This window comes from Passer montanus, unplaced genomic scaffold (assembly GCF_014805655.1).
Source record: "Passer montanus isolate IOZ18808 unplaced genomic scaffold, ASM1480565v1 scaffold26, whole genome shotgun sequence".
Lineage (NCBI taxonomy): Eukaryota > Metazoa > Chordata > Aves > Passeriformes > Passeridae > Passer > Passer montanus.
In genome coordinates, this window is record NW_024367261.1 from 7,614,188 (window position 1) to 7,637,012 (window position 22,825).

General features: G+C 39.8%; 1 long non-coding RNA gene across 3 annotated transcripts in view; it reads left to right on the forward strand.

Moving 5' to 3' along the window:
• Nucleotides 1-12,206, forward strand: part of LOC120503574 — a 192,276-nt gene extending 180,070 nt beyond the window's left edge. For all 3 annotated transcript variants that reach the window (XR_005627787.1, XR_005627786.1, XR_005627785.1), the window contains one exon: nt 11,360-12,206. This is a non-coding gene — a long non-coding RNA (uncharacterized LOC120503574). The remainder of the gene's footprint in view (nt 1-11,359) is intronic.
• Nucleotides 12,207-22,825: the final 10,619 nt, after the last annotated feature.

The following is a 22,825-nucleotide window of genomic DNA, read 5'->3' on the forward strand; positions in this document are numbered from 1 at the left end:
TAGCTTTGGTCTAGCTCTTATTTTGTGCCCAGAAGTAACTTTGTAGACGTAAATTAAAGCATGCAAATACCTGTTTGATCTGAGACTGCAGTAGGCAATTAGATATCTTTGGAAAAAATAGTCTGTAACTATTTCCTGGAGTAGAGGAATGAAAGAGAGGGGTTTAGAAAGTAAGCAGTCGATGTTTTATACTAGGGGACCACAGCAGTGCAAACCATTTTAGGCTCAATCCCTGCATTCAGAAAATTGATTCACATTGTAAACTCGGCCTGCACTGGATTCATGATCAGAAGATCTCTTGTTTTATCCCTGGGCAAGTAGATCATGTTGCCTCACGATCTTCAGAGTTTTTTGTCCTTTCTGACAGCTTACCTAGGGATTTCTAAGGATGAATAAAAATACCACTGGTAGTGTGATCTTGTTACCTACAGCTAATTGAAAGGTCTTAAATACAATCATTGTAAGTTTTTGACAAATGTCATTATTGAAATATAAAGGCACAAAGGAATAAATTTTCAAAGCATTGCCTGGAGGATTGGCAATATTTCTTTCTTTGTAGTGAGAAGAGTAGTACATTTTAGACTTTGTCCTGTATTTGAAAGAGCTCAGTTGATGAGATCTGAGGGCCTTTGAGTTGTTTTGGGAGGTCCAGGTTGAACTTTTAAAGCTGTGGATAACCCTCAAAGCCTGGCCTGCATGTTCAGTTTCCCTGTCATTTCAAGGTGAGAAGAACATTTTTTTGCTTGCAGGCTTTTCATTAATGTTGAAGAGAAATCACGAGAACAATCAGCTCTCACGATGGTTTGAATTTCTTTTGGTAACAATTCATGTAAATAGGTGTGCATATGCAAGCTAGACATAGCTTTAGGGCGGCTGTTAAATTGCCAGTGTATGTGCCAGTTGCATTAAAATTGGACAGCTCTGGCTTATGTGCAGCACTGTTAGTTGTAGGAGTAGCATTTAGAAATACCATTTTTTCTGGAAGTAAAGTGGGTTGACCGTGAGTTGGGATTTGGGGTGGGGGGGGACTTGTGGAAGTCATAGAAAACCAAAGCTCCTTATTTCTTATGAAATGTTACCCGCTGAGGGTTGCTCTTAGATTAATATCCAAACAACTAAGCAATGTCTCTTAGCAGTTGTATTAGCCTCCCTTTGAGGCAGGTGTGCCATGTAAGACTTTCAGATACAGAATCACAAACTGGCTTGGTTTGGAAGGCCCCTTAAAGATCATCTAGACTCTCCTGTCGTGATCAGGGGCACGTTTCACTAGACCAGGTTGTGTCCTTGAACACTTCCATGGATGGGGCATCCACAGCTTCTCTGGGCAACCTGTGCTAGTGCCTCACCACTCTCTGCATAAATGAGTTCTTCCTAATATCTAATCAAAACCTACTCTCTGCATCAGTGAGCTCTCTTGGTGTGCCCTTGACACCTCCTGATTGGGAGTGATGCTTGCTTCTGCCTCTTTTCATTTGGTTTAAAGCACAGCTACTGAAATGCAGGTCCTCTCTATTTGAGAAGACAGAAATGCAAAATAAGCTGAGCTCCATTTACCTGAACATAGGGGACCACAGTAAAGTAGAGAATATTTCTTCACCCGACACACCAAGTGCAAGAGATACTTGCAAATTGTTAAACAGATCAAGGGCTTCCCATGTGAGCACAGTGCTCACAGAACAAGGAGAAGGTGCTATTGGCATGAGGCAGTAAAAACCAATGTTGATTGCACACAATACATGTATTTAAGCAGCACTCAGGGTCATTTGTCCCTGTTTGTCATGGTGATCTTTACAGTAAAGGGGTAAATTTCGTAGAATTTTAAGAAAATTTCCTGCTCATATTTATGCATTTAAGGTAGTGTGTGTGGAATTACATGGGCCAGTAATAAGCACCTAAGACCTAACCTGTGTATGGGAAACAGACCTAATAGAGCAGGCTGGGAGGGAAGTGGAGAATCAGTATTGTTCTTTGAGGGTTCTTAAAAGGTGTGGATAGGAGGATTTTAAGAAAATATGAGTCAAAAAAGGTGCTTTAGCTGTGCTTTCAAATGCAAAAGGTCTATGTACTTACCTGCTGGAAATCTGTGGCACAGAGACTCAGGGCAAAAGAGGTGTTGAAATCCTTGGGAATAAACAAATAAAAGACTGTCTAGGTGAGTGTAGTCCTGTGTTTAAATCAGAGGTTGTTTATTGCGAAGCTGTATCCTCAAAGCAGCTGTTCACAATAGCTGGTTGTACCAGTTCTACAAGATTTTCTGAAAGAAAAATCAAGATACCAAGCTTGCTGTTTGCTTGCCAAGGTTTATTTCACACAGAAGTCCTGCATCTTTGCACCCTGATTTGGGAGCCTTTTGCTCTTTCTCTCTTGGTCAGGAATAAATCCCATTCAAGCCCAAAATAAAGAGGAAAGATATCTTTCCTTCATTTTTCTTTTCCTTTCGGATGCCGGGAGATAGGGGGAAGGGAGAAATGCTAGAAATGGAGAGATGTTAAGAGCAGGCTTTAGAGCACGTTAACTATAATCGTTCTTATACATTCATGCATCTCTATCCTTTTATTAGCAGCCCTCCATGAAACATGGAGATTAGCACTAGTCATGTGGAAGTGTTTAAAAATTCAAGCAGTGACAATAGGAAGTGTCAGACAGTAATGGAATAAGTATGACAAAATTACAAAGACAGCAGCTATTCATTAATAAATTAGAACCTCACAGGGTTTTTTTTTAAAACTGAAGGTGTCTAACTTGGAAATGATATCCTTCTGGATGCAACTTTATAATTTCCCTTTCACCCTGTTTGGTGGGAAAAAAAGCAATCCCTTTTTAATCATAGACCAGATCATGTGTTAATACTCCCCACTGCACATTCAGAAGTAAATTCAGTATGAAGAACTGCAGTCACAGCAACTTCCAAGGGACAGGTGGGGACCTGTGATGAGTAACCCTGGCCATGGAGCCGTGAGGATGGGGTGAGGAAGAGGACGTACAGTAAGCCGGACTCACAGCACCTTTCTCACGCTCTCTGCTTACCCAGAACAGTAATGTCACACTTGTGATACCCAAAACATGACATAAGAAGGGATGTGTCACCACTGGGTAATTTGGTGATGTATCCAGGAGGTTTGGGGTGGATTCTCAGCGCACAGGGCTCTGCATGGGATTCCCTGGCACGGGGCTGTGACTCAGGGCTTGGCAGGGGACAGGCTCTCCTCCCCCTCCTTCTCAGGCCACTGCACACAGAACACCACCCAGATCTCTGCGTTTGTGTTTTCCATTTAAAAGCATTCAGGGCCACCCAGTGCTCTGAGTGAGCAGCTGTAGTGGTGGGTCTCACACTGGCCAGAATGCAACATGTTCTCAGTTACCCACATTAAATATGGGTGGCCATCAGTCTCTCGGGGAAGTGCTTCCTTGCTATCTGGAGGTGACACCTATTGTCTGCTCTTGGAGCTTTACTGCTTGAAATGCTTTTCTTCTGCTTCCTCTGTTGGCAGATTTGCGTGTGTTCAATGGTCTTGAGAAACCTCACATGGGAGAAAACCTTTTGAATCTGTTGCTCTGGTATAGAGGGACCAGTTTAATGAGAAACACTTCTCTTGAAAAGGATTTTACTAAATAAGGTCCCTTGTTCCTTTTTCCATTCCCTGCCCCTTTTGTTCCCTCCTCTTTCTCAGCTGAGGACTATAGGTGACTCTTGGAGGTAATATATATTTTCTGATCAGCCCTCTGAAGGCTAAGTCCCATGTTCTCCCATACAAGAATGCCATTTCTTATTATTTTTTTTTTATGAACTGAGCTTATTAACCTGCCTTTCACTTTGTGTAAACTGTAATTAAAATGTATGAAAAATTTGACTTGTGGTGTGCCCTTCTGGATCTGTTGTGGGGTCTGCCTTAACAGCGTGTATTGAAAACACTGAAACATTGATTTTTTTTTCTTTAATTTTTTTTTAAGAAAGACTCGGGTCATTTCACAGAGGGCAAGCAGAGCCATTGAATGAGAAACCAAGGAATGCCTTCTACCCTGGGAAATATTTGTGCAGCCATGGCAGCTACCTGTGGCAGGAAATGTAAAGAATGAGTTCAGATCACAGTCAGCTCTAGCAAAGTCCTCACATTTCTGGTCGCCAAATAGCTATTTTATGCTTTAAATTTCTCTTCCCCTCCTTTCTGGAAAAATTGATGAAGAAGGTAGAGGGAAATTGCATCCTTTGTGACCTTAACTGAAACATTAATAGGGTAAAGTGAAAATTGTTCTATGTAACCCATGAAGACAGATGTGGTGGTTGGCTGCTGGAATTTAGAAATCTGAAGTAGCCAACTTGTAAATGATAATTTGCCAGCAGTATTTGCAGGAGGCTTTACTTATGTGGTGTGTTTGGTTTTGGTTTTGGTTTTCTGTGTGTTTGTTTTGTTGTTCTTTTGTTTGTTTGGGGTTATTTTGCAATTGTTTTCTTAATTTATTTTTAAATTTCAGGCTATCTTTCAGTTATGATATGATCTGCTATGACTCATCTTTTATTTTCTTGGTACTAATTTCTAGCCATTTTCTGTGAAGCAAAATACTGAAAGATTAATCTGTGTATATTATATTGCTGAATCCTCTTCCAGTGCAAATAAGGAGTTGAGAGAATTCTTTTAAACACCACAATTTTTAAGCAAGCTTTATTGTTGATAGCTGTGTCTGTGATACAGACAGATCAAAATATGACAATTTTCATTCTTTAATTTAGTTATTCAGAGGAGTGGTTGGGGTTTCCACCCCCTTTTTTTAACCTATCTGATTATCTCTGCTTCTTTCTCTTTACACTGCATTGCCCAGAGCCTGCTTTTTGTAACCCAGAGTTCGTATACTGAAAGGTCAGGCTTGGTGTATTTTCCATTGTAACCTCCCTATTTCCCTGCTTTTAATCTCCCCATCATTGAGGTTTTAACAGCAAGAATGATGTTTTGCTGATGAGAGAGTGGAAAAGGAGACATATATGATGTACAGACTCCAGAGTGGGCTGTCCAAAGATGCAAAGTGTGAACTTATTCACTCAGTGGGTCAGAGTTAGCAGAGGGCTGAGTGGGTTCTGATTTCTTGTCAGCATCTTCTGGTCTTTGCTCCACTCCATGGATGAGGGTGCTGTGAAGCAATGCAAAGTTTAAAGGGAGAAGATGTCTGCCTTTTCCCTAGCTGACTGAATGTGGCCTTTCCTGATGCCTGTGTCTTTCCAGGTGCAGCCAAACTGAGTCTGGTGAGTGGCTCTAGACCAGCCTGTTTCAGCTGAGCTGTGTCTTTGCACTCAAATAGCTTCTGGTATGTGCCTTAATTAATTTAATTGTGTAATGTGCACAAGGGAGCCTCCTCCTCTTTCCTTGGATAGTGGCTTGCTCAGTTGATTTCTCATTTAAAAGTCCCAGTTAGACTGATTCTTTTGATGCTATTCTCTCTCTTTCTCTTGTGCAGGGTAAGCCAGATTCATTATAAGGCAGCGTAGCTGGGCAATTTCTGAGCTGTGGGTAAATAGCAGGACCTTTGAGCCGAGCCATTCCAGATGACCTAGGATGAATTGGGCTGCATTCCTAGCGAGGGCGCCCCTTTTCCTAAACAGAAGAATAGCCACCTCTTAAGCACTCCCACTTATAACTTGAGGGCAGATGTTTTGCAGTGTTGGTTTTTGCTGGGTTGAAAATATAGCATAAGGTTAGCAAAATATTTAAACTGTAGCATAGTCACAGGCTGAGTGCACAGGGTTTACTTAAGGGAGGAGAGTGCTATTTATGGAAGGCATGTGGTTTACTTCCTCCCCCCTGAAGTGGGAATGTTTCTCTGGGGTTTGGCATGCTCTTCTATGTATGCGAAAGAAAGAGACCAAGATTTTTGGAAACATTCAATATATTCATGTCCACTTTCTCACGCCAGGTGTGAGAACTTTCTGATTGTTTTGTACATTCATATTTTACCTGCTAGGTTTTCAGCAGTGTTTTTAATCTTTTACAATCAAACTGTGCAATTTTGTCCCCTTTATAGTAGTGGTACATTGATAATCTGAATTAAGTGCAAATTATGGGAGCCGATTAGGAGCAAAATGAGAAAAAGACATTACAGCTCTCGCAAATGCTTCATTATACTAAACTGCCAATTTTAAAATTCATTTCACTGACTTTAAAGTGAAATGTTTAAAGGAAATGTGGATAACTGGAAAGGTTGCCATGCTTCTTAAAAAAAGATTATGTGATGATATGAGATACTTGGTTGTCATTGTGTCAATTATGGCTCGTCAGGCAACATTAGTCTTTGATGTCTGGCATTTGTGAAAGACAGTTATACGAGAGAGCTAAAAAGCCCTGAAAAGTATGTTTGTTACTTGGCAGGGTTGAGTAAGACATTCAGCTCTGGAAAAAGGTCTTTACAGTCCAATATTGTCAAGGCAGGAAAATATTTTTATGACTCGAGAAAATGGATGAATTCATTTCCTAATCCTGGGAAGTGATTGACCCAGGAGTGGCCAGCCAAAAAATAGGACTTTGAGAATAGCAACTTGATGTACCCTGAATTTAGGAACCTGTGCTTGCCCCTAAGGTATGTCTCAAGCCCCTTGGCAGGAGTGAGACAGGAAGGTGGTGGAGCTGAGGGATGTCCTGTGGGTTTCTACACCTCCATGAGCTTAGGAAATATTTAGTTATCAAATGCTACACCCATGCTGGAGGTTTGAAACCCTTAGATTTTTGTTCAAACCATTAAGCTCTTTCATCTAATGAAAATAACTTTCTTTTAAAATGGAAAACATTAAACCAAACAATAACTATTTATTTTCTTAATGACTTTTTTGATCCAAGAGCTTTCAGAGTGCTTAGCCTTGCAACTTCAGATTTATTTTTTTTTAAATTGCTTTACAAAATAACAGGATGTTTCTGTGGTGAACATACATCTGTGCTGGCTTTTGCTGAGCTTTGGAAATAGGTCAGGAATTAAAGCTCCGGCTTTGTGGTTCTGAGGAAAGCCCTTAAGAAACTCTCTCAGACATAAGAGGGTAAAGAGGGGTCACTGGAAGTACTGTTTGACCATATATAGATGGCATGGTCTCTCCCATCTGCAAGCATGTACATGCAGCCACGTCTACGTGTGAGCTGCTGAAACTGGTGCTCCTCAATGCCTGCTTAGGACAGATTGCTGCAGGAAAAAAAAAGAGGCAGTCACGGGAAAACATTCAGAGAAACACTCTGCCTTCACCGGACGGTGGTGGCTCCTCCTTACATGCCTTAAGCTTAGCTGTATGGGCTAAATTGTTTCGTGTACCTCTGTGAAAAAAACAGCCCTATGGCTGGGTGTGCGATGTCATTGCCATGGAAACCGGCACCAAGCCTCATCCACACATTGTGCCTGGCTGGCCATGGATGGAGGTCAGGCCACTGACTGCCTACTGACCGATGGAGGTCGGCTCTGGCATCTGCACTTTGCTGCCCTGGGGCCTTTTGGAAGTCCCCCTAACAGCGAGGTAGTGGGAAGAGGGATGGTGTCTCACAGAAGGGAAGACGAAAAAAAATAGTGCAGGAAGCAAAAATGGCCAATGAGGTGTGAAAAATCAACCATTTTGTCCTGCTCTCAGATTGTACTCTCTTGCCGTAGTTTGTGAATTTTGGGGTTTGTTTTGATTCAGAATAGCAGTGGAAATTAATAACTGCTGCAACATTAGTGGGAGGTGCTTGAGTCATTTCTTATTCCCTCAGCCTGGGTCTCAGCAGGGCGGCACAGGAGCTCTGGGCAAGTGAGGCGTGCACTGAACGAGCAGCGTGTGAAGCACAGAGGTGGAGAACTTGGCATAGGGATTAAACCTGGACATGATTTCTGAAATGTTTCCTGAAGCATTAAAGAAAAAAAAGTTCAAAGCCTGAGGTTAAAAAAAAAAAAGAAAAAAAATAAAGATAAAGTGAACTGAAATAAAACCAAATCCAACCTTTGAGGTAAATGGAATTCCCCTATATTTGTCTTTCCCTACCTGCTAAGAATGTTATGCCAGGATTACCAAATGTGAGGCTTTTTCTTTTCAACATTACAGAAGGGAAAAAATGGGATGGGAGGAGAGGTGATTTGTTGGTTTTTTTTGTTTTCTTCAAGATATTTTTCCTTTCCTTTGGTATAAGCAACTTCTTCCATCACTCCTTAAGTCCACTATATTTGTTAGACCTGCGGGTGGCTTTTAAACAACCTCATCACAGTGTAGCTTTTTGTTATCCTAAAACATCAGTTCCCAAATATGCTGTGTAGGCTGCTTGTCTTCAAAATGTGCACAGTTTTTCATGGCTTCTGTGCTCAGGTTAGGGAGAGCAGCTACTGCTTTCTGACCCTTCTTCTTCCCCTCTTCCCCTTCCCAGAGCCCCTGTGTGTGCTGAGAATGCAGCACAGATGGAAGAGCTCCCCCCAGCCCCTTTAATACTGCCTGCAGATGAAAGAGGAAAATCACATTTTTAGCTGCTGTAAAGAGGTCTGATTTCTTTGTTGTGGATGCTGCTGGGTGTGTTTTACTGGCAAAAGGTTAAAGCATGGCTAAAGGGTTAGAAACCTGAGCATAATACAAAACTTGGGTAAGTGCAGCTTTAAAGGTTCTTCTCCCTCTCTGTGCCTTCTGCTCTTTTTCCTGTGGTTGTTAATCAACCCAAACTAACTGGTATAGGTCAGATGAACATATTAACAAAATCTTTGCTACACATTTTTTCTGCTCCTGCTTTCCAAGCAACCTGTGGGGCCTGTGGGCTACATGCCATTCTACCAAAATATTTTAAGCATTAAGCCATTCCTTTGGGAGTTGGTATTTATCTAAGAATATATGCAATTAATCTCCAAGTGTGGTAAATTTATTTTTATCTTTTGTTATGTAAAAATATTTTCAAATCTGAGAACCTGCCTTGCATAAATGTGCAATAACACACTTAGTCTTGGCCCCTGAGAGGGGCTGGCTGTAGTCAGGTGGCTGTTTAACAACTTGTCAAGGGGAAATTGAGTGCCAGTGCAAGGTGAAGCCTTGAGCTGGTTGGGGAACTGCACTGTAGCTGCTGCTTCCCTCCTTTGTGTTTCCTGCAGCAACTCTGCTCCATAACTCTTCCTGCGGGGAACATGCCAAGAACACAGTACATGGAGGCAGAAAGGGGAGAAGTGAAGCTTGTGCTGCTAATGTTGCTCCTCAGGAGGCTTTTTGCTTGGTCAGTTTGAAGTCAGGAATGATGTCTTTGTGCTCCCAAACTGGGATCCTTGGTGGCTTCATTATAGATCCTGCATTTCTTTAATAAACCAGGTGCCTGTAACTCCTGTATCTTAGCATCCTGTGATGCTGCTCATAGGGGTACAGCACGTGTGCATCTCGAGCTGCGTCTCTTTGCTGTACCCCTTCATATCTCTGCTTGCCCTCAGTTGTGCCACTAATGACAATGTGAGGGTGATGACAGTCCTGCAGCGTTCCTGATTGTGCATGTGTGCCAAAGCCTACCATAATTGTCCATCCTCTATGATCCCAGGCAGCAGAGAAATGAAATCATTGAGATGCAATACCATGTGTGTCCAACTCCAGCACATTCAAGCTGTGTGTGGCTTATTGTCACATATGTGTGTAATTGCTAACTGGGTCTTCATGGGGTGGTGCCCTGAAAATGGGTTGCTGTCATTTTCTCTTTGATTAGGCTCCTTTCTAATTTAAAAGAAGTCTTCCCTTGAGGGAGGTTTTTCTTCATTTATTTTGTTAATGGAAGCTTCTTTGAATTATAAACTTACTTCTCTGTACTGAGCTTAGAGAAAAGAAATGGACTGACAAAAACCTAAATATTGCTGCTAAACCTGAGTCTGACAATGTTCAAGTTCAAAAAAAGAAGTAAAAAAAAAAAAAGAAAGTCAAGTTTGTTTCTGCTCTTTTCTTGCAGATTTTAAAATGTTTCTGCCAAGAGAAATGACCACAGTAGTGCATGAAGCTATGGAAAAAACAGCTGAATCTTTTTATATGTTGATTTTATTATAATATCTAGTCCCCTCTTTTAAAATATAAGTCAGGGAAATACATGCATGGAAGTTCAGAAATAAATACCTGGACTTATTTTAACATGAAAGTACTCAGAATATATAAAGATTACCTTATAGATATGCTTTGTTCTTTAAATGAAATAGTGAAGTTTGGCATGCTTCTTAAAGAGGCCTTTTGCCAGTCTTTCCCCATATTCTTAGCTCATGCCTTTGCATAATGATGTGATCCATGGTGGGTAGGAATAATTCGGCCTAACGATGAATAATGGTAGCATTTGTGGTCAACTGGTCATGACATTCTCATTTGAACATTTCTCTTTGGGAACTGCGTCTTTTGAGTCATGAGACTTGCAGTAATGTCAAGAGAGAGAGCAGCACAGAATCAGGCTGGATGAGGGAGAAAGGGGACACTTGTTTTCCAGGGTCCACTGCGGTGGAGGACGGAATTAAAGAAAAAAAAAAGCCTTGCTTGAGATACTGGTAGCTTTACAATCCTCTCTTTGTAACACTTCCTCCCCTCCCAAGTACTTCTGTGTTTAAATCAATGTGTGTCTACAGTTCTGTGAACAAGACCCACTGGAATCTCAGTGAGGGAAAAACAACCTGCAGGAAAGGAGGTGGTGGGAGTAGAGAAGGACAGGGTAAGCACCGAGTTAGGAGGAATTTATTGGTAGCCTAAAATGAGCAAATGTAGAAAAGAGCAGATGATTTTTAAACATGCTGGAATCAGACATTCTACTCCAGATTTGGATCCTCCTGGTCAGCAGAGGAAGGGGAACACGTTGATGAACCTGGGGATCAGGTTTAAATGGAGACACGATGTAATGGAGATGTAATGGAGACACTGTCATGCCAGAATGACCTACTTCCATCATGCCTCATCTGTGTAATTTCTAAGTCCTGTGTATTAGGTATATATGAAGGTTAGTTACACAGATATATATTATTCATTGATAAGTAGAGAGGGATGTGTGAAAAATGCAGAGTTCCCCACAGTAACTAAAATAGGTATTCGTGGTACCTGTGTATAAAAATAGTCTGGACACTATAGCTCTCATTAAAGTTGGGTTTGAAGTACTGTAATTGTGCTGATTAGATGTGTAGGATGTATCTGATTTCTGTTGAAGCAAAAAATGTGTTTACAGGAAGATGAATAAATGGGAATGCAGTATCTGTGATTCAAGGGAAAAGAATTATTAATGTTCCAATGATTTTGCAAACTGAAAGTCCTGGAAGTTGGTTGTGATCTAAGAAAACCACAAGTGCTCAGGCTTGGTTTAAATGAAATCTCTCAGAATTTGTTTGAATGTATGACTAGAAATCCAAATATTGTGGTGATAAAAGAACTGACACTCTTTCCATCCTTCAGATATCATTTACAGGACACTGGAGATGGTGGAAGAACCAGAAAGCTACCCTGCTCTTCCATGGTGTAAACTACTGCTGAAAATCATAAAGAAGAAGAAAAAAACCTTGATTTGTAGTTCTGAATAAAGTGACATTAAGAGAACAGATGCTTCCTTGTCACATGATACTTAAGAGATTCTGATAATGTATCCAAAGCAACTCCATCTTCAAGGGGAAAAAAAGAAAATCATGCCAAATCTGATAGTCTTCTGATGTGTTCCGTTAGTTGTGGATTTCCACAAGGATTCTTCAAGCCCAAAATTAATTATTATGAAAAGCAGTGGCCTTATTCAAGATGTCACAAGGTAACAGAAGCATGTCAAAGTGGTACAGTTTGTGCTGAAATCTAACTATTCTACAGCAGCTGAAAGGCTTGAAGATAACCCTCTTCATCAGAGGTATATTAGAAATTATTTGTAACAGCGGCTCCAGTGTTTGGCCCATGGTCTTCAGAGAAGTTTAGAAAAGTATTTTCACACAGTATGTGCCCAAAGTTTTTTTTCAAACTATCCTCTGCATTTTATTTAAGTCATGTAAAATTTGTAACTGGAGACTACAGACCAACTGCCCATCCAAAGTAAGCAGCAATATTAGCTGGAGAAGAAGGAATGAAAACCAGATTAAGCTGCTAGAATATTTTCTTTCATTTGTATGACAGTGCTTTATAAGAGTTCCAGCTGAAAATGAGGGCCTATAGAGTTTGATTCAATACAAAAGCAGTGCACAGTGTGTAGAGAGAACACAGAGAGTACACGCAGTAATTGTTTGACCTGAGATATTTGTATAAAGAGTTGTGGGAAAAAGAAGCAATAAAGGTGTTGATTCTGTTACAATTAAAATAAAAGTACATGAAGTTTTACTTTAATTCCTCTAATTTTGCTTTTTATTTGAGAAGGGTGTGAGAAGTTTGATTTTAATCTGGACTAGCCTAAAGCAGCTGCGTTATTTCAACATGCTTTTACTTTCAGGCTCTGTAATATGGTAGTCTATGACAAGAGAAGAATGACAGCCTAGAAAGAGCAAATGTTCCCTTGATGAGCACCACCAAAGTTTTTATTGACCCCATGGAACACTTTCCCTAAGCAGGCAATTCAGCTTCTCAAAATAGTAGCTGTAATGATGGTCAGTAACATTTACATGCGTAAAATGGGTAAATCCTCACTTAGGATGAATTTAGACCTGCTGTAGTGGGTTTAACTTTGAATTCAAATGATTTGCACATGCCTGTGTCATGGCAGAGTGTGATCGCCTCAGCTTTTTAAAGTTAGATTGTTGAAGATATTGAAGCAAATATTTTGGAAATATATTTCCTAATCATAGAATTCCTTTTTCACTAAGGATGTGGCTTTGATCAATTATTTATTTAACTGTTCTCAAACATACTTACACTTTTCAAAACCTTTCTTTGTTCAGTTTGTGCCCAAACTGCATGTCCTTGTCACCAGCTTCTGCAGAAAGTCTGAGGGAAGTGGCAGCTGCAGTTCTGTGCAGCTCCAAAAGATGAAACAACCTGAGGGAAACAAGTATGAGATATGATTTTTTTATCTCCTTTTATTTTGTGAGTGTTCACTGCATTAGAATATCCTCACCAGTAACCCTCCTGCAGTTATCAAATGTCTCAGCTTTGTTTCAGTGCTTAACCAGCTGTAAAAGATGTTTTATTGCCTTATGTATTTGTCCACCATTTAAGCAAATCACTTATTATTTTATGTACTATAGATGACTGTAAAAAGAATTTTTTTTTTTTCACTTACAGTGACTAGTGGCCAGGTATGCACACAAACCAGCATATTTGGAGCAAGCAGCAACCTGTCCTGCAGTTATTTGAGAGAGGGGAGTATTACCCCATGAGTAATGCAGCGATCCACGTGCCCTGCTGCTGAGGACCAGCTGGCTGCTGTGTGCTATCAGAGCTCCTTGCCAGCAGGCACGGCTCATTAGGAGCCCAGTTGCAGGATATAACATCTTTGCAGTCAATTAACAATGCTGCTCTTTAAAAAGGTCCAGATCCTTCCTGATTCAGCAAAGCACTTCAATATATGTTCAAAGTTAAATGCTTGATTAAAGTTTTGTGTAATGAAGATGTGAGGTCTTGTGCTTGAGGTTAAACAGGTAGGCACATTCCCAAATCAGGGCCTGACATGTTATAGTTCTTAGAGGTTTCCAGGAATCTTGAATATCCTGAAATACTGACTATGCTGATTTCCAAGCTGAGTAAAACCTACAACTGAAAAACAAAATCACAGCACATGACTGTGAAGCATGCAGGAAAACATTTTAAAATCTATATCTGGTCATCATTGATGCTTGTCTTGCCAAGGAAATGCTAACAGACTGTTTATATTTTTGAAACCTTAAAGTAAATTAAAGAAACGACACAACCTTGTAATCTGGAAATGGTGAAAAAAATATATTTGGTAAAATTAATTTATTTTTTGAAGAAAAAAGCAATGAGAGTAATTGAATTGTTATGCACTTCCTGACTGTAATATTTCTCACTGGACAAGGTTGTATTTTGTAGCGTGCTTCCTGTGGTCAGGTAAAGGAAGACCAAAATTCAAGATTTTGCTTTAGCATTTTATGTAACAATGTCCACCACTTTCCCATGCTTATTTTCCATTGTATGACATCTGCTCAGCTATTGTAATATCCTACTGATAACTCATTGCAGTAATAAGCAAATGTCTTTTCTCTAGTTCAGTAGGTCAACAGCAGAATCAAAGATAATCTCTCACTGATTGTGAGTTATTTATTAACATAACCACTCTGCTGCTTGTGGATCTAAACACCTTACTATGAGACCTAGACTTTCTATTTTCTGTAATAGTACGTTGAATTGCCAGAGCTCACTGCTTCATCTTCTGCAATGTCTCATATTCTTATATCCCTACTAATAAAATGCAAAATTCCATCTGACTGCAATGAGTGTAGATTGAAACCTCAATTAATTTTTAAAGAACTTGTGATTTCTGATGAAGCATCCTATGAATGTGGATTGTTCCATACTTCCTCTTATTTACTTTGTCCTGTTAGAGAAAAAGTTGAAATAAGCTTCCTGGTGTGTGTGTGACACCTTACATGTACATTTTCAACTTTTGTTTTCAGCCTGATTTGGGTTGGAGTATTATTTTGATTTTAATTTAATATTTGGACCTGAAACTTTAAATGAGACAGCCAAAACAAACACATCTCCTGCACAGAGCCTATCTAGAAGTAGATGGAATTGGATCACAGCTTGTAAGGCAGGCACAGCACCTCCTGTTGAGGTATGTCATCCATGCCCATGGAGCTGGTTCTAGCTGCCCTGGACACCTCTGGGGCTGGGGATAATGGCTTCTGGCAGCCTGAAAGGTAAGGCACGAGTCAGATTCTAGGGGGTCTGCCTCTGGTTTCCACTCTCATATTCACTGAATCTGTTCATGGGTAAGACTCAAAGATTTTGCAGGTTATCATGTTCCAGATAAGTGGGGGAAATTTTGGGTTTAGTTGGTGCAGTACTTGATCACCTCAGAGATGGAGGCTCTGGAAACTGAAATCCAGAGAGCTGAGGCAAACCCTGCTATAACAGCATCCAAATTCCACATCCACCACAGCCCACCAGAAATCTGATGCGCAGTGACAGCCCTGCCTTTCTTTGCCTTGCCCCAAACTTCCATGTTATTTCAGATGTAGCAATTTGGGTTCAGTGATAGACACCTCTTTAGGTGAAAGAATTTGCAGCAAAATGTCCAGCCCCTTCCAGGCATGGGGCTGAACCTGAGCTGGGAAGCCCCATCAGAAAACGGACAAACTTTGGAACAGTTCAGACTACTTGTGAACTTTGCCACTGATTAAATGTAAATAATCCTGCTCAGACTCTAAACAGCTGAGTTGAAGCAGAGATTTTGAAAAGAAAGAACTTGGATCACAATTTTATGGCTATCTCTAAAATATTTTATTGCTGGTTTAAGGCACCAGAGTGTAAATTATGGGGCTTTAAAGAGTTGCAGTGTGAAGGTTTTATCCTTTGCTTATGTACAGAACATAAATACTACTGTTTTGTTTTCAGGGAAATTAAATACATATTTTTAAAGTGTTTAGGAAGACAAGTGGGTTAGTAAGAAGAACACCTTACTTTTTTTTTATGTGTCAATACTGTTGGTTTTTTTGAATTGATAATGACTAATTATTGTCAGTCAACTGATGTATGTCAAAGAGTTGAAAAGAAGGAGAGAGGAGTAAGTGTGTGTTGCATGCTTGCAAATACCACTGTGATGGAAATGGTGTGTCTAACACCACATGGATCAGAGAAGAAATGTCTTCTGTTACATGACTGTTGCAGAAAATTATCTTTTGGAAGCACAAGCCATTTCTCAGGTCTGAAACAAACCTTATATAGTTTGTGTGTAGATAAAATTGGCTTATACTGTGTGCACACATGTATACACATGTCTACACAAATGCAGTTCTGTAGATGCAACAACAGCTACCATATTTTCTCATTTGCATTGAAACTCTATGGTCATGTTATCCATTTTTAGAAGAGAAATAATGTTTAGTTTCCTACTACATTTTTAAAACTAACTTAAAGCAATGTAATTCAAGAAATGTGTTCTATTTTGTAGACCAGAGTTTAAAGATCAATTCCTTTTGGATGTGACTTCATCAAGATTCATCAGTAGCTCACTCTGGCCTTTATCTCTTGAGGTTTATATCCAGTATTCATTCAGATTTTGCTCCATCCTTTGTCAAACTGACTCACTGTTATTTCCTTCCACTGTCTCATGCTGAGTGACCATGGGCAGAAAATATGTTTTCAGCTGCTCCTTTTAGTTAATTGTCTTGTTCCAGTAGACTCAGCTAAATTTTTCAAAAGTTATGAAACAGTTATGTCTGTGTATGTGAACTTCATGTTATTCTCCTATGCTCAACCTTGGCACCAATTTCCTTTCCAAACTCTGGGAAAAATGCTGGTTTATATCTATTGGGATGAAACTCAGGTGTAATTCTCCTGTTCTTGAAGACTGGAAGGACTGGGAGGGGACATGAGTAGCCATAGTGGTGGGAAATGCCTGTTTTTAATTATTCTAAATTGTTGTTCAAATCTCTTGCATGTAATGTCTCTGTTCTCTTAGGAGATTCAGATGGATCACTCTTTACCAGCTGTCAAGGCTAATACTGCTGTACAGTCCCTGCTTTCAGCAGCATCCTCAGTGTCCTTGTGGTGGGGTGTCTTGGAAGGACTGTGCAGATCAAGCTTCACACTACCTCTGCACTTCAGGCTCTCTGTGCTGTGAGTACACTGAATAATGTTGTGGTAACTTGGCATGCCCAAGCTGGTTAACTGGAAGTGCATTAACTTAGCTGCTGGAAAACTGATTTTGATGGTTTTATGCTTTTTTGGTGGATGAAACTATGTATCTGCCCCAAATAAATATGAAAGGTGCTTTTATATTGATTTATTAGGCCCTGTAATCACCATAAGTTTCCAATGATTGTAGGTTAAATGGGTATTTTTCCTCTAGTGCATTACAAACATGCTGTAAACAACACAAAGGCTATATTTTACAGGCAGCATCTGATAAACATCATTCTGTTGCTGCTGTTCCTAACAAGAATGGGAGGAGATGCTTTTAGTTATTTTGAGTATCTAATATGTCTTGTAGTAACTCTGAGTATATAGATAGAGGTGGGAAAACACTATGTACAGAGGTGTTCATTTTCCAGCTGTGAGAAAGACATGTCTGCAACCTAACTGGACTTGCTTCAGCTGAAATAAACACTTTTGGGAAGAATTTGGCTGAATGGTTATTTTTGGTCTGGCAAAGGGGAAACCGAGTGTGTGACTGTTATTACCCTGATGCCAATTACTGGAACCAACCAGCTTAGGGGTAATTTGCTGACTTTGTTTAAAAACAAAACTGGTCTTTCTGGGTCCAAATGTGATTTAGGAAGGGAGGAGCTCTAAACTACTTTTTTCTTTTTTCTTTTTTTTTTCCCTTCCTTTAGAAAAATAAATTAAAAATATTTTAAAAAATTCCTAGCTGAAAACATTATCTGAACACCACATGGTGTGGGATTTAGGGAATTAACAGGATGATTCAGACATACAATCCTCACATTCATTCCCACTCCTGAGAACTTTCCTTAAGGAATAAAATTTCTTTCCTGCACTTGGTCGGAAACAAAACAAACTGAAACCCTTCTCTCCTTTTTTTTTAACTGTTTCTTTTTTTTTTTTTTGACTGGAAAGTAGCACAACTAATAAACCAAACATTAAGCTCCATCACATGCTGTAGGCCAGTATAATCTCAGGATATGAGTGGTGTGATTTCAGCAGGCATTTGCAGCACTCCTCCCTGTGAACTCTTGGCTGATATGTTGTCCCATCACTGCTTCCCTTTCCTCTCCCCTGCTCCATATGGAGACATGTGGCAGCAGGAGCTGAAGGGTGGTTCAAAGTGTTGTCTTTTCATATTTTGTCCTTAGGGAGTGGGACAGAAAGCACTGAGAGTGCTGCCTTGTGTAATGGTTTGCATTTCTGTGAGAAGACAGACCAAGGGCAATGCCTGAGCTCTGACCTTGGGTATGAGAAATCTGTGGTCTTGCAACCCACTGCTCACTTGATATAACTCTGGTTTCCTTTTCCTATATGTGTGGGGGGGTGGGGGAGGTCACATAAGCTGCTGTGAATCTGTTCAGCATGAATTCAGAGTACTCAGATTGTGCAGAATTCCCAAGGTGCGCACCAGAAGAATTTTATGATGGATTGGTTTCCCACTCTTTCCCCTTTTGTTTCTTCTTATCAAAACCAAACAAACTCAAACAAAACATATCCTTTCATTTAAGCAGGAAATAAAGGAAGCTTGTGAAACTTGGTGCTTGCCCACGCTGCAGTTTATTTTAAATGCCCACAAGCACCTGTATTTTCTTGCTTTCTCCTTCACAGGATTGCTTTCCTCAGTGCCGCTTGTGCAGATATGTTTTAAAAATTCCTCTGCCATAACATTTAATATTTTTTAAATTTACAGTCAAACTTTTTTCCCACCTTGATCATATTTCCTCACTACTCAGAAACTTCTTTTTCCATTCTCTTGGTCATTCTTTTGCTCTTTGAATCAGGAAAATTCTCTTAGCTTACTCTTGTATTTTCTGGTTCACAGTTGAATCAAATAGTACTAAACCTACCTGGCCTTTTCTTGATTTTCTTTTATAATATATTTTTGTTTCATTATTTATATTGCTGGCATTCCCTGCCAAATTGAGGCCTTGTTGGTCAAACTGTCTGACCTCTATCTTTGTTCATAGAGACTCCTTGGCCGCTTTCTAAAATTCAGCTGAGTTCAATTGATTGTTTCAAGCTTCTCTGCATTTCCAGTCCTGTTTCATACCTGCTTTTCTTACTGTGTCTTTAGTTTGGGGGAGCAAAGGAAATTTGCTAAATACCTTGTAGCCTGTTCCCTCTCACTGTCACAATTGTAGGCAACTAGATTAGCAGCTGCATTACTTACTTCATTCTAAAGACAAATCCAGCCTAGAAGAGGATCAGAGTGGCTGCCTGCAATATATTGCCTTTCACCACACTGCTGATTCCCATTTTGCTATGCCAGATGCTGCCAACACCCTTGTCTCTAAGGTGCTTCTGTAGTCCTGTGTCTCTCCTGCCTTTCCTCTAGCTGATGTTTCGCTGGTGTTTAAATCCACATCCACCTGTGTTTTTATTACCCACAGAGGTGGAAACTCTGCCCAATCATTCTTTTTCATCCTTCAGTTTCCTTTTGTTTTGTCTTACATACATTCAAGGGGGAAACAGGAGGAGGGATGGAAAAGGAAGGGTTCGGTCTAGACTTCCAAAGTAATTTCCTTTTCCCTACAGAGCACAGCTCATTTCCTTCCAGAGAGATGTGTCTGGGAAGTTGCACATTTCTTCTCAGCACTGACTTTCCTGAAATTTGTTGAGTCAAAGCACAGCTACTAGGCAGGATCCAGAGGACCATAAACGTGTGTGGGTGTTTTTGTCACTGCCAAACAGGAGAATAAACAGAGATTAATATAGAAAGGAGAGGACAGTCTAGATAAGCAGCCACAGTGTGGAAAAGTTAAAAAAATAGACAAATATCCACAGACACACCTGCACTTGGGCGTTTCTGCACTGTAGGGCCTCACAGGACTTATTTTTGCCATAAATGTCTCAAGGACAGAGAACTGAGCAATGTGGAAGTTGATGATTTTCCTTGAGGGTTAATTACAAGTTCTTGCCTTTGGGGAAAAAAAAAAAAGTAATGGTTTATTGTTCTAAATTTAACTCTTTATGCATTATATTTAGCTCAAGACAGGAGAGTTCTTTTTCTTTGAAATGCATTTATAGTTTCTGGTTTTTTATAGTATGCAATTTAGTACTGTGGCATCCACTCTTACAAGCTTTCTGTGTTTGCTTTAAATCAAACTAATAAATTGGTTTAAGTCAAATTAAAACCAGGCTGAAATAGTAGTGTAGTCATGACTGACCAACTTGCCTCCTCCAGAGAGGTCAGTATACTCTGTGCTTAAATTTTTTTGAATGAATTAAATTCAGTTTGGAAAGGAAATGCTTGGGGAAAAAAAAAAAAAGAAAAAAGTGGTGAGATCATAATCTGTTAACTCCATGGAGTTTCTAGTTTAGTTGATGCCTATATGTGTTTGTTTGCTTAAAAGATGAGATTTCTTCTGTGTTGAGAGAGCATAGAGACATGGAAGATGAGCTGGAATTTGACTATGTGTTTGATGTAAGATAATTATTTCATCCATTCCACTCAGTTTTTGCTTAGCAAGACAATTCACATAGCGTTCATTGTCCTGCCGCCAGTAATTGCAGATATGTCTGAATAGCTGATACTTATTTCTGAGTCTGAAAACTCATAACTGATTTATTGTGTTAATTGTCAGAAAATGCACAATGAAATTTTAGAGAAGTCCTTCCAAAGTACTAGGTATTACAGTTATGCAGGAACTTGAGTTGGTTGGTATTTTTTTAGTAGATGAATAGATAAGGAAACTGCCTTTACATTTTGTCTCAAAAGTGAAAGTTCAGCAAACTATAGGCAGAGGAGCTTTAAAAAATCTCCTGCTTCTCAGGCCCTTTGCTTTGAAATCCCAACTACAGAAAACCCTTCTGCTATTAGCCACAAGGTTAAACACCACCATGTTTGCTACTCTCCAGCTTAATGACATTTTTCCATGCAAAGAAAAACACCTGGCTTAGGAAGAGGTTGTGTAGGGCTGGGCACGCTGGGCAGGCACTGGTTACTGCATCCACTCAATCTTCTTTCACTCAGTAGTGCCAACATACTGGGGCCTCGCAATCTGGAGCTGCTGTATGGCGCGGGAGGTTTTGTAAGGCCAAGAAAAAGACACTGCAATGCAATGCAAAGACCTTGTTGTGGAGCTCCCACTGCAAATTATAGAACTTCTCTGTTCTAAAGGGTGCTTCTTTTTGGTTAATTCAGTCAGATTGCAGGAATCCAAACTTCTACAACTTTTCCATTTGTGGAGGAATTTCTGCAGTGAAAAGATGTGTAGCTGGTAGCTGAAGGTGCTTGAACTAGTTATTACTTACTATAATTCATCCAGCTGTGTTGGGCTGGTTGGCTCAAGCTTTCAACAGCTGTAGCTAGCAGGGAAATTTCTGCTCTGTTAAAGAGAGTTCTGGCAGTCCCAGGTATTCAAGATGAAATGGAGGTGGGGAGGGGGGGAAAGATGGTTATGACATTCTGCTGATATCATCTGCAATTGAGGAATCACTGTGGGCTTTTTTATTATTCCTGAAATGTGTAGCTCTTTCTGGCTTGGAATTTTTTTTTTCTTTTGCTTTTGACATTATTTGATGTCTTGTCAGTTCTAAGCCTGCATTTATTAGATCAGTTGAGGGTGAGAGGCAAAGGTGCTGCTATCTTAGGGGTAGAATGGATACAAAACCAATATAAATTATTTAAAAATGCTACTTTTGTAGATATGATTGTGGCATTATGCACGCTGACCAAGAGAAGAAACTGCAATAGTACATAGTATTTTTACCCTGCCAGAAAAAAGGGCAGAATCTCGAACTTTTGAGTATTTTTTCATCTATTTTTTCCAAATATGCACTCTAGTGGTAATTGTGATAACAGGGGGAGGATGACTCTTCAGGCACAAATTGAGGTTGAGTGTGTTTGTACATGTAGATGCTCAGTGTTGCACAAAGCAGGGCAGTTCTGGAGAAAGAAAAACAGCTGTGTTCCTGCAAAGCCAGGATTTGAAGCAGTGCTATGTTAAATGCTGAATTAGGCAGATCAAAATACATAGAAGGAAAAAAACCAGGGTATCTAGCTCTGTTGCCTACCATCTGGAAGGATTGCAGAGCCTGTGCTGTGTCCTAGGGTCTGTCAATGGCATGTAGTATGACCTTAATAAAGAAACTGCATCTCAAAGTTCCTAAGGTCTTGCATTTGTAAAATGAGAACAATAAGCAAGGTGCCCTGACTTCTGTGAATAAAAAGGTGCTGTATAAAAATTGCTTTAGTACTGCTAATGATAATAATAATATATATGATAATTATGGATTTATTGTCACCATAATTTTAATTCAGACAGAATTATGTCAATTTTTTTCTCTTAACAGTGCTAAGATACAGAAAGTTGTAAAGATGAAAAATTGCAATTTCTTTCTCTTAAGGCATTGCATAGGCAAAACCTGTAAAGATCCCAGAGTTCTTTGCTTTTTTCTGGTGTGTAACATAGCCCATAGCAGTAAAGTATTTTCAGATCAATGCTTTTTCAGCAGAAGTGTTTAGCACTTTCCCAGGAAACGATCAACAAATAAAACACACTGGGAAAGGAAGCTAGCATTTACTTTCTGTTTTTAAAGGTGGCTTGTATTTTGCAAAACAAGATGGATGGAAGGGGCCACATGTCCCATAGCATTAGTATCTAAAGAACAGTGTGTCTTACACTGCACTAACAGTGGTGGAATATAATAGATAAGAAGAGTTATATTTCTTATTTGTACCTTTGCATCCCAATTATTGTTACTGTAGCTGACTCTGAGGCAGAATGGGCATGGGATGCATGGCTATCTCTTGGCATCAGGTCTTGTCTCTCAACAAGTGGTCTCTTTCCTGTCACTGTTTCCTTTTCAATTTCCCTGGCCCAAATAAAATAAAGTGCATTCACTTTGAAAATGTGAAGTGTGTTCTTTTTAGTCTCTAGATTTGGAAAAAACCCCATAGCTGGCTTGTTTAATGACAATCCTTGGTAGCAATCCCTAATTTCAAAACTTGACTTTTTTCAGCACTGTCAGTGAGCTCAAAGGGGCCAGATTTGGGCAGACAGCTGTGACACTCAGTGGAACAGGAAATGTGCTTGTAAATTATAGTTCTGGTTAGTGCTTTTCTTTTTCCTTCTTTGGTACAAATGTGATGAATACTCACCATCA